Source organism: Ictidomys tridecemlineatus, chromosome 12 (genome assembly GCF_052094955.1).
Source record: "Ictidomys tridecemlineatus isolate mIctTri1 chromosome 12, mIctTri1.hap1, whole genome shotgun sequence".
NCBI lineage: Eukaryota > Metazoa > Chordata > Mammalia > Rodentia > Sciuridae > Ictidomys > Ictidomys tridecemlineatus.
In genome coordinates this window covers 8,391,563-8,404,407 of record NC_135488.1, presented here as the reverse complement: position 1 = coordinate 8,404,407, position 12,845 = coordinate 8,391,563, and positions in this window count along the sequence as shown.

The window sequence follows — 12,845 nt, the reverse complement described above, 5'->3', positions numbered from 1 at the left end:
GGGGTTCTCACTGTGGCCCTGCCCTGGGCTGCCTCACCAGGGGTCCTCTGGCTTTTTCTGGAGCAGTTCTCCTCCCACTGTGGTCAACAGGCAGGAGTCTCAGTGTCCTGACCTCTGGAGTCACTCACTTGACTTCCTGGTCCTGGATTGGTAACAGGCCAGCCCTGTCCTGTGTGGAGGGGAGAGTGTAAAACAGCTGGAGGGGACTAAGGAGGCAGGGCACTGGGGCCTCCTGGTGGCTGAGTCTGTTCCTGATTGTCCCCCTGGAGACTGCCTGCCTGGAAGATCCTCTCAGTTTTCCTTGCAGCAGGATTCTGCAGAAAACAGTTGTCAACTCTGCTGGTTGTCAGGCATTTCACTCTGGTTGTTACACACCCCAGGGTGCCTCCTTATAATTTTGAGTAAACAGTGGATTAAATATTAAAATGACATTTAAATAAAAAAAGAATATTTTCTAAACTTATCCTTGTTTTATCCTCCTGTATGCAATTGAGACCTTTGTTTGCTGCTGCCTGCCTTTGCGTAGAAGATTTATGTGGTCATTTCCTTCTTGTGCAAAGACCAATAGTGTCTTCTCTGTGTTTTGTATTTTTTTTTTATATTTTCCTTGAAAATGTGAATTTTCTGGCCTTAGAATTTTAGGTCAAAACTTGTTTTTTAGTACTTTCAATGTGCTGTTTCTTCTCTTCTCCCTCTACTCTCTCTCTTTCTTCCTTCCTTCCTCCTCCCTTCCTTCTCTTCTCCCCCTCCTCCTCCCTCTCCTTTCTTATTTATATGCTTTGATGTTTTCAGCATGTTACATTGTTTGATGAGGATTATTAATCTAGGGTAATTAGCTTCTCATTTTCTGGGTACTCAATCCTCTCCAAGTTATTTTTGGGTTACAATAAAATCTCTCTTTAATTCATCTGCCTACTTACAGTTTTAGAGGCTCTGCTCAGAACCATTAATCCAGGCTATTTGCTTTTTTATTAGCTAGTGGCTCTACAGAATCCCCTGCAGCCCAGTCCAGCTGCCTACATTTTATAAAGGAGCACTTTCCACTTGAAGTGTGTCAGGAAGACAGGGGCAGCAGGATGCTGTCCCAGTCCCAGGTGTGCATGTTCCTGTGGCTCTGGGTCTCAGGTGAGGAATGTTAAGTATTTCAAGGGCTTCAGAATAAAAACTTTGTAGAGTTGGAAAGCTATTAAAGATGTGCTGGGAAATAATGGCGACTTCCAATATAGGCCTAATTATTTGTTGACTAACACTACCTCAGGAAAATGAATATTATATGATATTTCAAAGTACATATGATAGTGTGTGTGTGTGTGTGTGTGTGTGTGTGTGTGTGTGTGTGTGTGTTTATGGTCCATTCTTTATTTTCCTGATGGCAGGTACCTGTGGAGATAAGGTGATGACCCAATCTCTAGGCTCCCTGGCTGTGTCTACAGGAGACACGGTCACCTGCAAGTCCAGCCAGAATCTATTATCTAACAAAAAGGCCAACTTGGTCTGGCACAAGAAGAAGCCAGGACAGGCTCCCAGGTTGCTCTTCTCCTGGGCATCCATGTGGGAAGCTGGGGTCCCCTGGAGTTTTAGGGGCAGTGGGTCAGGGACAGATTTCACTCTGCCCATCAGCAGTCCCAGGCTGAAGACAGGGCAGATTGTTCCCATCAGCAGCGCCACAGTGCTCCTCCCAAGAGCCTCAGCCCTAGACACAAACCTGCCCACACCTGAAGGTCAGGAAGACTTTGGTGTCCTGGCTGCTTCCCCCTCAGAGGACCCTGAGATTTCCTGCCTTCGCTCCTGACAGGTCACATGTCTTGATTCATTCTTTGGGGGGGTTTTCAGGGCCCAGGAGAGAATTAAAGAACTGGTACTTTTCTGAATATTTATTTAGAGGGAGTCATTAAGCACAAATACTGGGGAGTTCACCTGGACGTAATGCTAGGGGTTTTATGTCATAGGAACCTGCATGTTCCCATGGACAGATCATATGACTGAGCCTATCTTTGGTCTTCAACCTCACAGAAGAACCTAGTTACTTTTACACACTGAGGATTCATTCTTCCCTGTGCTTCCTCCAATCTGAAACTAGTTTGTTTTTTATTTCTTGTCCTCCTGGTACCTTCTTGACCTGTAATCAGCTCCCATATGGGTCCTTCATATAACTCTTCACCCTGCAGTCAACCCACCTGACATAGGCCTCTCTCTCTCCCTCTCTCTCCCTCTTCTCCTCGGCCTCCTTCTATCTTTCTCTTCTTCTGACCTCAAACCCTGCCTTTCTGGTTAGGTTCATTCTAAGTGGTTCTTGCTCTGCCCCCTCTTCTGGCCCCTGTCCTCTTCTCCTAATTTCTATCAGCTCTTCTCATCATTTCCTTTTTATTTCCATAGTTTATTACAAAATTGCATAACAATAAAGGCCAAGTCCAAGCTAAATATCCACTCCAGGTGAAGGCTTTGGCTCCTGGTGAGGATCTTTCCATACTCCACATGTTCTCCTGACCTTAGTTGTTCTCATTCTCCCACAGGCTGTTCTCTAGTTCCTTAGCTCTGTCACTCTAGACACAGGTGATGGCATATTCCTGACCTTTCCTCATCACCTGTCCACTCTCTCTTCAGGTCCATTCCTGGAAAGTTGTGTCTGATGTTGTGATGGAATGAGATGGTGTTCAAGTCTCTTCCACGTTGAGTGTTTGGACAGTGCTTGATCCATGTGCACCTGCAGGGCACCAGGGCACCACTTAGAGAGCCTAGAAGTGATTTTTCCACCTCTGATTGTTCCCAGATGGAGGTGGGTTCTTCAGGGGGAAAGGGAGGCGGATTGGAGCATGCACCTCACCATGTCCCTTTTGGGTCCTGGAATACAAATAGAGAAGCACAAGATTAAGGTCAAACTATAGTAGTCATTCCCATTATATTAATTTTGTTAATTAATTACAGACTTAGCCATTTTTGTCAGTTTATGATAAGTTTTCTATCACAATTCCTAATAGTGTGCTGACTTTTAATACTAATTGAAAGTGAACATCAAATGAAATGTTCCAATGCATATGTGAAAAAATTGTGTGTGTATATGTGTGTGTGTGTGTGTGTGTGTGTGTGTGTGAGAGAGAGAGAGAGAGAGAGAGAGAGAGAGAGAGAGAGAGAGAGAGAGAGAGGAGAGAGAGAGTTAGTTCATGGTCCATTCCTAGATTTTTCTGACCGCAGGTGCCGGTGAGAACATGGTGATGTCCCAGTCTCCAGGCCCTCTGGCTGTGTCTGCAGGAGACATGGTCATCATCAGTAGCAAGTCCAGCCAGAATCTCTTATCCATTCATGGCCTGGAACCAGCAAAAATCCAGGACAATTCCCAGGCTGCTGTACTCCTGGGCATCTTCGCGGGGAGCTGGGGTCCCCTAGAGGTTCATGTTCAGTGGGTCAGGGACTGATTTCATTCCCCATCAGCAGTCCCAGGTTGAGGACGTGACCAATTGTTCCTGCAGCAGCACCGCAGTGCTCCTCCCAAGAGCCTCACCCTCAGACCAAGCCTCTCCCAGCCTGAGGGTCAGGGAGCCTTTGCTGCCTGGCTGCTTCCCCCTCCCACAGACCTGAGCTCTCCTGCCTCCTCTCTTGACAGGTAACAGGTTTTGATCATTCCTTGGGGGGTGTGCAGTACCCAGGAGGAAATTCAGGAACTGGGCCTGTAGGGGTGGTTTATTTATTTAGTGGGAGTCATCAAGAACAAGTGGTGGGCAGGTCTCCTGAGGACAGTACAGAGTTTTCATGGTACATGAACCTGTTTCTATGGAGATATCACAAGACTCAGCCAATATAGTCTTCATCCTCACAGAAGAACCTAGTGATGTTCACACACTGATGAATGATTCTCCTCATGCCTCCTCCAATCTGGACCTTAACATTGTGATTCCTTGTCTTCCTGGCTCCTTCTTGACCTGTAATCACCTTCCATTTGCTTCCTTCAAGTAGCGCTTTGCCTGCCTTGGGTTTCACAACCCTTGACACCTCTCTCTCTCTCTCTCTCTCTCTCTCTCTCTCTCTCTCTCTCTCTCTCTCTCTCTCTTTCTCCTTTCCTCAGACTCTGGATGTCAGAGGAGCCTTTCTGGTGAGGTTCACTCTAAGTGGTTCCTGCTCTGCCGACACCTCTGGCCCTTGGCCCCTTATCCTCATTTCTATCAGCTGTTCTCATCATTTTCTTTTAATTTCTGTAATTTATTAAAAAATTGTAAAACAACAAAGACCTGGGCCAAAGCTAAGTGTCCACTGCAGTTCAAGCCTTTGGCTTCTGGTGAGGGTCTTCCCATATTCCACATGTTCTCCTGACCTCAGCTGTCCTCATTCTCCCATAGGCCATTCTTTAGTTTCTTAGCTCTGTCACCATAGACAAGGTGATGTCACATTCCTGACCTTTTCTCATCCTGTGTCCATTCTCTATTCAGGTCTATTCATGGACAGTTGTGTCTGATGTTGTGATGGGAGGAGGTGGTGCTCAATCCTGATCTGCTCCTGCCTCACTCTGTTGTAACCTGGGTTGCACACATGAACACCATGACTGGCATTGTATTGGTTTTCTATTGATGCACAATAAATTAACACACCCCTGCTGATCTCACAATTTCTGTGGGAGAGAATTTGGGAAGACTTAGACTGGGTTCTCTCCTTAGCTTCACATTGGCTGCAATCCAGGTGTTTCTCACTGTGTCTCATTTGCAGACTTGAAAAATCTGCTTCCAAGGAAACTAAGGGTTTTGGCAGAATCAGGTTCTTGGGGAATGTGTGGTTGAGGATTCTAGGTTATTGGTGGCTGTAGATCAGAGTCTATTATAGGACCCTGCAGGCCACCTGAGTGTCCTACCATATGGGCTGCTCAGTAATGAGACCAGTATAAAGAATCCTTCCACAAGAGTGAGAGGCTCACTCCCATTTAAGGGCTCTGGTGTGAATCAATCAGGCCCACCCAGAATAATCTCCTTTTGAATCAATTAAAATGAACAGCCTTGGCATGTTAATAGTATCTGCTTAATAATCCCTTCACTTTTCCAATATTTCCTGAACCAAAAGCAAACCCCATGTTCTGTCCACTTTGCCCATGTCTCAGGATAGTGAGTGTGAACACCAGTTAGTAGGTATCTTGAGGAGGCAAGATTTCTTATCATTTTGATTTTTTAAAAAATTATTTTTCCAGAATGGTCTCTTTTAGAAGACCATTAAAAATGGAAGCTCCTTAGGTGACGAGCATCAGAAATATACTTCCAGGTGATTTCTAACCAAGTTTCCCAGGTTCTCGTGTTTCTCAGATTCTTCTCAAGTGAGAGAAAATTCAGATTCTCTATTGCTTTATGGGCAAATATAAACACATGAAGGAACAAATAATGTAAACAAAGGACTCTCAATTTTTAATAGTAAAGAAAGAAGAAAAGTTTTAAACCCGTAGCCCAGTTTCTGTTTTAACAAACTAATAAAAGAAGAGCTGTACAAACCCAAATCAAGCTGAATCAAGGAAATCAAATTATAAATATCAAATCCTGAAAGAGGTTCTCAAGATGGTGTGTCAGAGGAAGGTGGCACTGTCCACCTGCCCCTCAGCTCAGGATTGTAAATGGGAAACTGTAACTTCCCAAGGGGACTCTGCCTCAGAGCTGTTCTAAGAACCCTGCATCCACTGTGAGCACTCTTCTGCCTATAGGACCCTGTACTGGGAGACACAAGCTGAGAGCTGCTGCAACCCGCTATGGCTGAACTTTTTTTGAACTTCATGATCTTACACTTTCAGAGAGCTCACTAAGCTGTTTTGGAGAATGTCTGTCAATTTTGTAGGAAGTTTGTCTCCCACTCATGGTAGAAGTTAGCTGCAGCATCTCTGACAAGAATATCTAGAAATGATGCTCTTCTGTTAGGGCTTCCTAGTGGGTGGTGCCTGATTTCAATCTGTCTCACTACTGCAGATGTTCACATTGATTCCTGGGTTAAAGGAATATTCAAGACTTCTCTCCTGTAGTTCTTCTTTGTCTGTTTTAAATGAGCATGAGTCTGGGGGTGTGACTAAGTGGCAGAGCACTTACATAAAACATGACCAAGGTCCTTGCTATGATGCATCTCCAACAATAGAGCTCAAAAAGAGTTAACATGAAATTGTTGAAAAGTTCCTCAATCCTTTATACATATCCCATTCCTCATCAAATTATCAGTATCAGGCTGAACTCATGGATCATCTTTTGTTTAATGTGTTAGTTTGCATAATTACAAATATTGATTCTCAAGTTATGCAGATCTGGCCAGTGAGAGGCTCCTTTCTGGTAGTTTCTCTTTACTTTTGTCAGGGTCTCATCATTTTTGGAGGACTTCTTTTGTTCCCAACCCAAGGTGGTGCAGGGGTTTCTTATCCTAAGATTCCTTTAGTGGCAAATAAGTCTGGGCACTGTGAGTGCGTGTTGGCAGCATGGGCTATTGTGCCTGGGTTAAAGAGAATGTGTAGATAACTCTCTCAGTCAACCCATCTATGGACCTCAACATCTATCATCTCCTGATCTATCTGTATGCACACTCCTATCTATTCCTACATACATTTCTGTGTTTATTCTGATATTTCTGATTCTAGTAAAAATCGTGTTTGTTCAAGCGATGTCCCTTTTTGTTTGGGATCCCTTCTACCTACAGTGAGAATTATGGCTCTGACGGTCTCTGGTGCATTGTTTCCCACCAACATTCCTCTCACTGAAAGCAACCTCTTGACATTGGCCTGCCCTCCATTAGACAGCCTCTTGGCCACTCATGAACGTACCCTGGTCCTGCTCTGATTCCCCTTGCCAGGGCACATCAATCTTTACACACAGGTATGGATGCTGTGTCATTGCCTTTTGTCACTGTGGAAAAAAAAAAACCTTGGGGTAAAACACTTTAGAGGAGGAAAGAGTTACTCTGGGTTATGTTTTCAGTCCAAGATCAGCTGGCTCCAAGGCAGAAGTATCATGGTGGAAGGGTGAGTGGAGGGAAGCTGCTCAGCCATGGGTCCAGGAAGGTACAGTAGGACTCAGGGTAAAGAAGCACTCTCTAGGGCAAAATATCACTGACCTTCTCCTTCCCACTAGATTCTACCCCCTAAAATAATTTAAATCGTCATTCATCCAATGGATGAATATTGGAATGAGGTCTTCACCTCATGAGACTTTGGGGACCCTTCATATGTAAACTGTGACAGAAGCCCTCCTCCCTCTTCCTCTGTCCCCACCTGCACACTGGGGCCAAACTGCAGTGTGTCTTCCTCACCGTGCTCCACATTTGACCTGCATAGGGGCCTGCACTAACACCATCTGCATGAGAGGACACTCTCCTCGTCTTGCTTCAGTGTCCCCTCCACCACCTAGGTGTCCTCTTTTGCTGCAGTAGCCTGTATTGTCTACCAGCCCAGTCCTCTGACACACCTTTCTCCTCAACAAGCATGTGCCCCAGCCTTGCCTCAGCCTTGCCCCAGCCTCTGGGACAGTGTTCTCTTAGGACATTTGTGAGATTTGGTGACAGAATAAAAACACGTTAGGATACTGGGTAGACTCAGCATAAAGGAGTAGCTAGTCCAGGAGACCTTTAGCTTCTGAAGCCAAAGCTCAGGTGGAGCAGGGGGAGGGGCACAATCAACAATGAGAGGATCTCAGGGAACCTGTGGCCTGATGTGTGACATAGCCTGTAGATAGGGAGGGAGCTGACCTTTCAGGTGTGGAAGGGCCAACTCCTGACCTTGGCAGCCAAGGTCAGAGGTTGTGTTGGAGCCTACAGAGTGGAGCAGAACCAGAGCTCAGCTGGGATGAAGGGACAGCAGTGGCATATGATCAACTTCCTTCCCTTCCTTACCAACTACAGTGCCTGCACTTGGTGTGTTTTGTCTTTTTCTGTTGCTTCCTCTTACTGCCCTTTGCATTTCTGGCTGGTAACACTGATAATTTTTCATGCCCAGGTCTTCAAGGAATCAAGTTTAGAGGAAGCCTCTCTGGAATAAATATTGTGCTCAGGTATAAAAAGGAAGAGTTCAGTGACTCCTCCTGCAGGGTGTGGGGCTGTGACAGAGCTCATGAACCTTGTCTTAGTTGGAGAGTGAGCAGGAGAAGTGTGTCCTGAACCTTGATGAGACCAAAAGGTCACTCTGCTCACAGGAACGAGGGATGGTTCTCTCCTGGGCCTCTCAGGAATCACATTTTCTCTAGGCAAATCTGTGTTGCCATGGCCTATGCTGGGAAACCTGGGGACACTTGGCCAGGCCTAAAAGGATCCTTCTTTCAGCTGTGCCTAGCCTGCCCAGCCCTGCTGATTTGCATGTGCCCACAGCACAGCCCACTGCCCTGAGGATTTTTAAGAGGCTGCTCACACCCTGTGCAGGAGTCAGTCCCTGTCAGGACATAGCATGACCATGATGGCCCTTGCTCAGCTCCTGGGGCTTCTGCTTCTCTGCCTCCCAGGTAAGGAGGGACACACTGTGGATGTGCTCAGACCAATTTCATCAGTGCTGGCTGGTGTTTGGAAAGTCCTCTTATGACATTATTAATAGTGTGCATATTTCTTCTCATGTGTTCAATTGTAGGTGCCAAATGTGACATCATTATGACCCAGTCTCCAACCTCCCTGTCTAAATCTCAAAGAGAAACAGTTACCATAAGGTGCTTGGACAGTCAAGGCATTAGCAATTACTTATGCTGGTACCAGCAGAAACCAAGGGAAGCTCCTAAGCTCCTGATCTATTATACCAACCATTTGCAACCTGGGGTCCCCTCAAGGTTCAGTAGCAGTGGATCTGGGATAGATTATTCTCTCACCATCAGCAGCCTGGAGCTTGAAGATGTTGCTGATTATTCCCATGTACAAGGCTACAGTGGCCCTCCCACAGTGATACAGGCCATGACATAAACCTCCAGGGTGCAGAAATGTGAGGCTGGGCGTCCCCACCTGCTCCTCCTGCTGCCTCCTCTTGCTGAGGGCACTGCTCAGGGGCAGCCAGGATCCCTGGGCCACTCAGGGGGGTCTTTCTAGGCCTGAAGAAGTACCTCTGCACCCTGTTTATTTCTCCTTGTCATTCCCATCACTCAACCATGGATAGGTGTCTTGGAAGATGTGTGTGCTACTCAGTGCAGTAGTGCTCCACCCACCAATGGTGAGAAGAGAAAGGAGGCCAATCAGGAGAAGCACCATGATGAGTTCTTTCCCTGTGGTGTATAGGCCTGGTGCTGGGTGAGCTCAGCCAAGATGCCCAGGGGAACAGTATTGGTGTTCAGAGACAGAAAAATGAAGACAGTTTTTAATGACACAGATGACACTACAAAAATTGTGCACAAGACCTTTTCATAGGAAATGTTCTCTGTCAGCCTCATATGCAGTCACCTGGTGTATAAAGTAGGCTCTACATTAATAATCATCAGAGAGTGAAAGTTGTAACAAACCACCAGAAACCTTCAACAGAAAGACAATTAAACTGAACCATAAATAGCATCAAACAACCTGGGAATTGATCTAGAACACACTCATGTGTTTGGAAATGTGAAGTGGTACCTGAGTTGGAGACCTACCCTGACCATGCACATATCTGTGATCGGGGCCTTCCACTCAGAGCACAAGCAGATGTGCACATATCCCCATATGCAGGGACCACACAGCATTATCTGTGATAACTGATACCTGAATCAGCTAAATGCCAATCAAGAGTAGAATGAAAAAATGAAATAAGGGAAGTAAATACAATGAAATACTATACACTAGTGAAAACATTTCCTCCCTTCAAGACCCCTATAAGAGTATGCAAGGGCTAGATACACTGGAGTTCATTACCCATGATTCTATTTCTATGAGATTCAAAAATGGAAAAATTTTGATAATTGTTTAAAGGTAGCTCAGAAATTCCCTGAGAAAATTTGAGGTCAATGACTGGTTATACTTGCTTGAGGGTTTTTTTCTGTAGCATTGTGCATATATTATTCTCTTTCCTCCTGCCTCTATATTTCTTCTCACAAATTTCTGATAGACACATGGAAGTTCCCTTGGAAGTCATGTGTTTCTTTTCTCTTGTGGTTTTCAAACTATCTCTGTAAACTTAAAGAATTTGTTTCTAACATTGTAGTGTCTCCTTCTTTAGGTTGTTCCTATTTGGGACCTTCAAGCATAGTTAACCTCAATGTCCATATTCTTGCTAACATCTTGTAAATTTTTAATCAATATTACTTTTCAAAATTATTTTATTTTATAGTTGTAGTTGATCACAATACTTTTATTTTATATATATATATATATTTTATGTCATACTGAGGACCAAACCTAGGGCCTTGCATGGGCTAGGTGAGTGCTTGACCACTGAGCCCCAGCCCCAGTTTCCAGTAGTATTTTTAACAATCTTTTTTTTCCCTTTAGATGTCTTCTATTTTTATGGAATGCCTATAAAACATTTGATGGGTTTTTGACCATGTCCCATGTATCTGGTGTGTTTTACTCATGCCATTTGTTTCTTTTTCTGTATTCTCTTATGAGAGGATATTTCCACATATTTTAATTCACAGGGCCTTTCTTCTACAGGGTGGAGTCTGCTTTTGAGCTCTCTATAGCATTTTCTCATCTCAGTCATGTCTTCTTTAGCTCTAGAATTTCTTTCTGAAGGAAAAATTAATACGACCATAAAATTTCCCTTGTGGCAAAATAGATTTATAGATGTCAGAATAAAAGTGAGTTTTAGCACCTGGAATGCTTTGAAGGCATGCTAAGGCAGAAGTGTGGATGGTGTGTGTGGTCACTACTCTGGCATGTTACTCTTTTTTACTTTACTTTACTTTATTTTATTTATTTATTCATTTTTGCAAAGCTGGGCATGAAATACAGGGCCTCATGCATCCCAGGCAACACTCTACCACTGAGCTATACATCACTCCTGGCTCATAATTGAAACTCCAGGAATGTGGCCAGACTTAGATTTCATGGGTCCATCCTACCTATATCTTGAGCAATTAGACAAATCAAGAGAGAAGAGACAATCTGGCCTTGCCCTGCATGTATCCTAGAGAAGGACCATGACAATAGGTGAGGAGAGGAAGGAGGAAGAGAATTTGACTTGTAGCCTTAACTATGGATAAACAGAGAGACAGAGACCTGGCATCCAGTGAGAAATCCCCTCAGCACATCCCTCAGGTTCCCAAAACTAGAGAGGATTTTATTTATTCCTGTCACACTGAGCTGAGATAAAGAAACTGGAAGCTCCATCTTAAAGCATCTGATGAGATATATTTAGAGTATTTAAAATGCTTCTGTCATGCTGGGCATCGTCTCCTGCTTTTTGCTGGGCTCTGGACTGGAGAAGAGGATGGACACAACATTAACCCTTGACATCTGGTTCAGACCTCAGCTCTTCCTGAACTCAGTGAGTGTCCTGGGTGGACATTTCTGCTCTGGCCTTTTCCTGGGTTCCCAGGAGTGACAGCTGGTTTCTGGGCTTCTCTCTGAGTGTGAGTGTCAGTGTCATGAGGTGGACAGGTGGCTGAACTGTTTTCCTGGAGCTGCAGGACATCAGTGTGGAGAGCAGAGGGCACAGGACCCTGGGGACCAGGTGTGTCTCACCTCAGGTTCCTCTCACTGAATTCTCTGCTAGGATGTTCCATTCTTTGCCCACTAGAGGGCAATGTTCACCTGCAACTAAACTAACCATAGCCTCAGCCCTGGAGAGGCTGATCTAGTTTTCAAGCATAAATTAAATTTTACATTTTTATTTTACTAGTCAGAAAACAACATTATAGGAAATTAAGACACCATGGCCTCTAAATTCTGAATTCATATTTCCTTTTATTCACTCATAACACTTCTTATTTTATAATCCTCTGTGCAACTAAGCCCTTCCTCTGCTGCCACCTGCCTTTGCTGGAAGAGTCATGTGGGTGATTCCTGTCCTGTGCAAGTGCAGGTCACAGGTTCTCCAGGTTCTGTGTTAAAAGGTTTCTATATTTTCCTTGGAAATGCTGATTTTCTGACTTTAGAATTTGGTTGGACCTTTTTTTCAGTACTCTCAGGAGGGCTTTCTGTTCCTCTCCCTCCACTCCCTTCCTCTCTTCCTCCCTCCCCTCATCTCTCTCCTCTCCTCTCCTCTCCTCTCCTCTCCTCTCCTCTCCTCTCCTCTCCTCTCCTCTCCTCTCCTCTCCTCTCCTCTCCTCTCCTCTCCTCTCCTCTCCTCTCTCTCTCTCTCTCTCTCTCTCTCTCTCTCTCTCTCTCTCTCTCTCTCTCTCTGTCTTTATCTGCTTTGTCATTTTCAGCTTGTTTTATTATTTGACCAGGATTACTAATCTGGGGTAATTAGCTTCACATTTTTTAGTACTAAATCCCTTCAAGTAATTGGAGTTAGAATAAAAGCTCTTCATTAATCCTCTGCCTATGCACAGTGTCAGAGGCTCTGCTCAGCCCCACAGTCCTGGCAGTTTGCTCCTCATGAGCTACTTTCTTCACAGAGACCCCTGCAGCTCTGTCAGTGCTCACATGTCATAAAGAAGAACTTTGCCATGAGACCTGAGCTGTGTCAGGCAGGCAGAGGCAGCAGGATGGTGGCCTAGACCCTGTTGTGCAGGTTCCTGTGGCTCTGGGCCTCGGGGGAGAAACTTGTAGTACTTTAGTGACTTCAGAGTAATAACTCTGTGGAGTTGGAATAGCAATTAGAAGATGGACTGGGAAACAGTCTCCACTTCCATATGGGTCCTACTGTTTGCTGACTCACAAGACCCTGGCAAAGGGATTGTAAATGGTATTTCAAAATACAAATGACACAGTGTGTGTGTGTGTGCATGTGTGTGTGTGTGTGTGTGTGTGTGTGTGTGTGTGTGTGTGTGTGAGAGAGAGAGAGAGAGAGAGAGAGAGAGAGA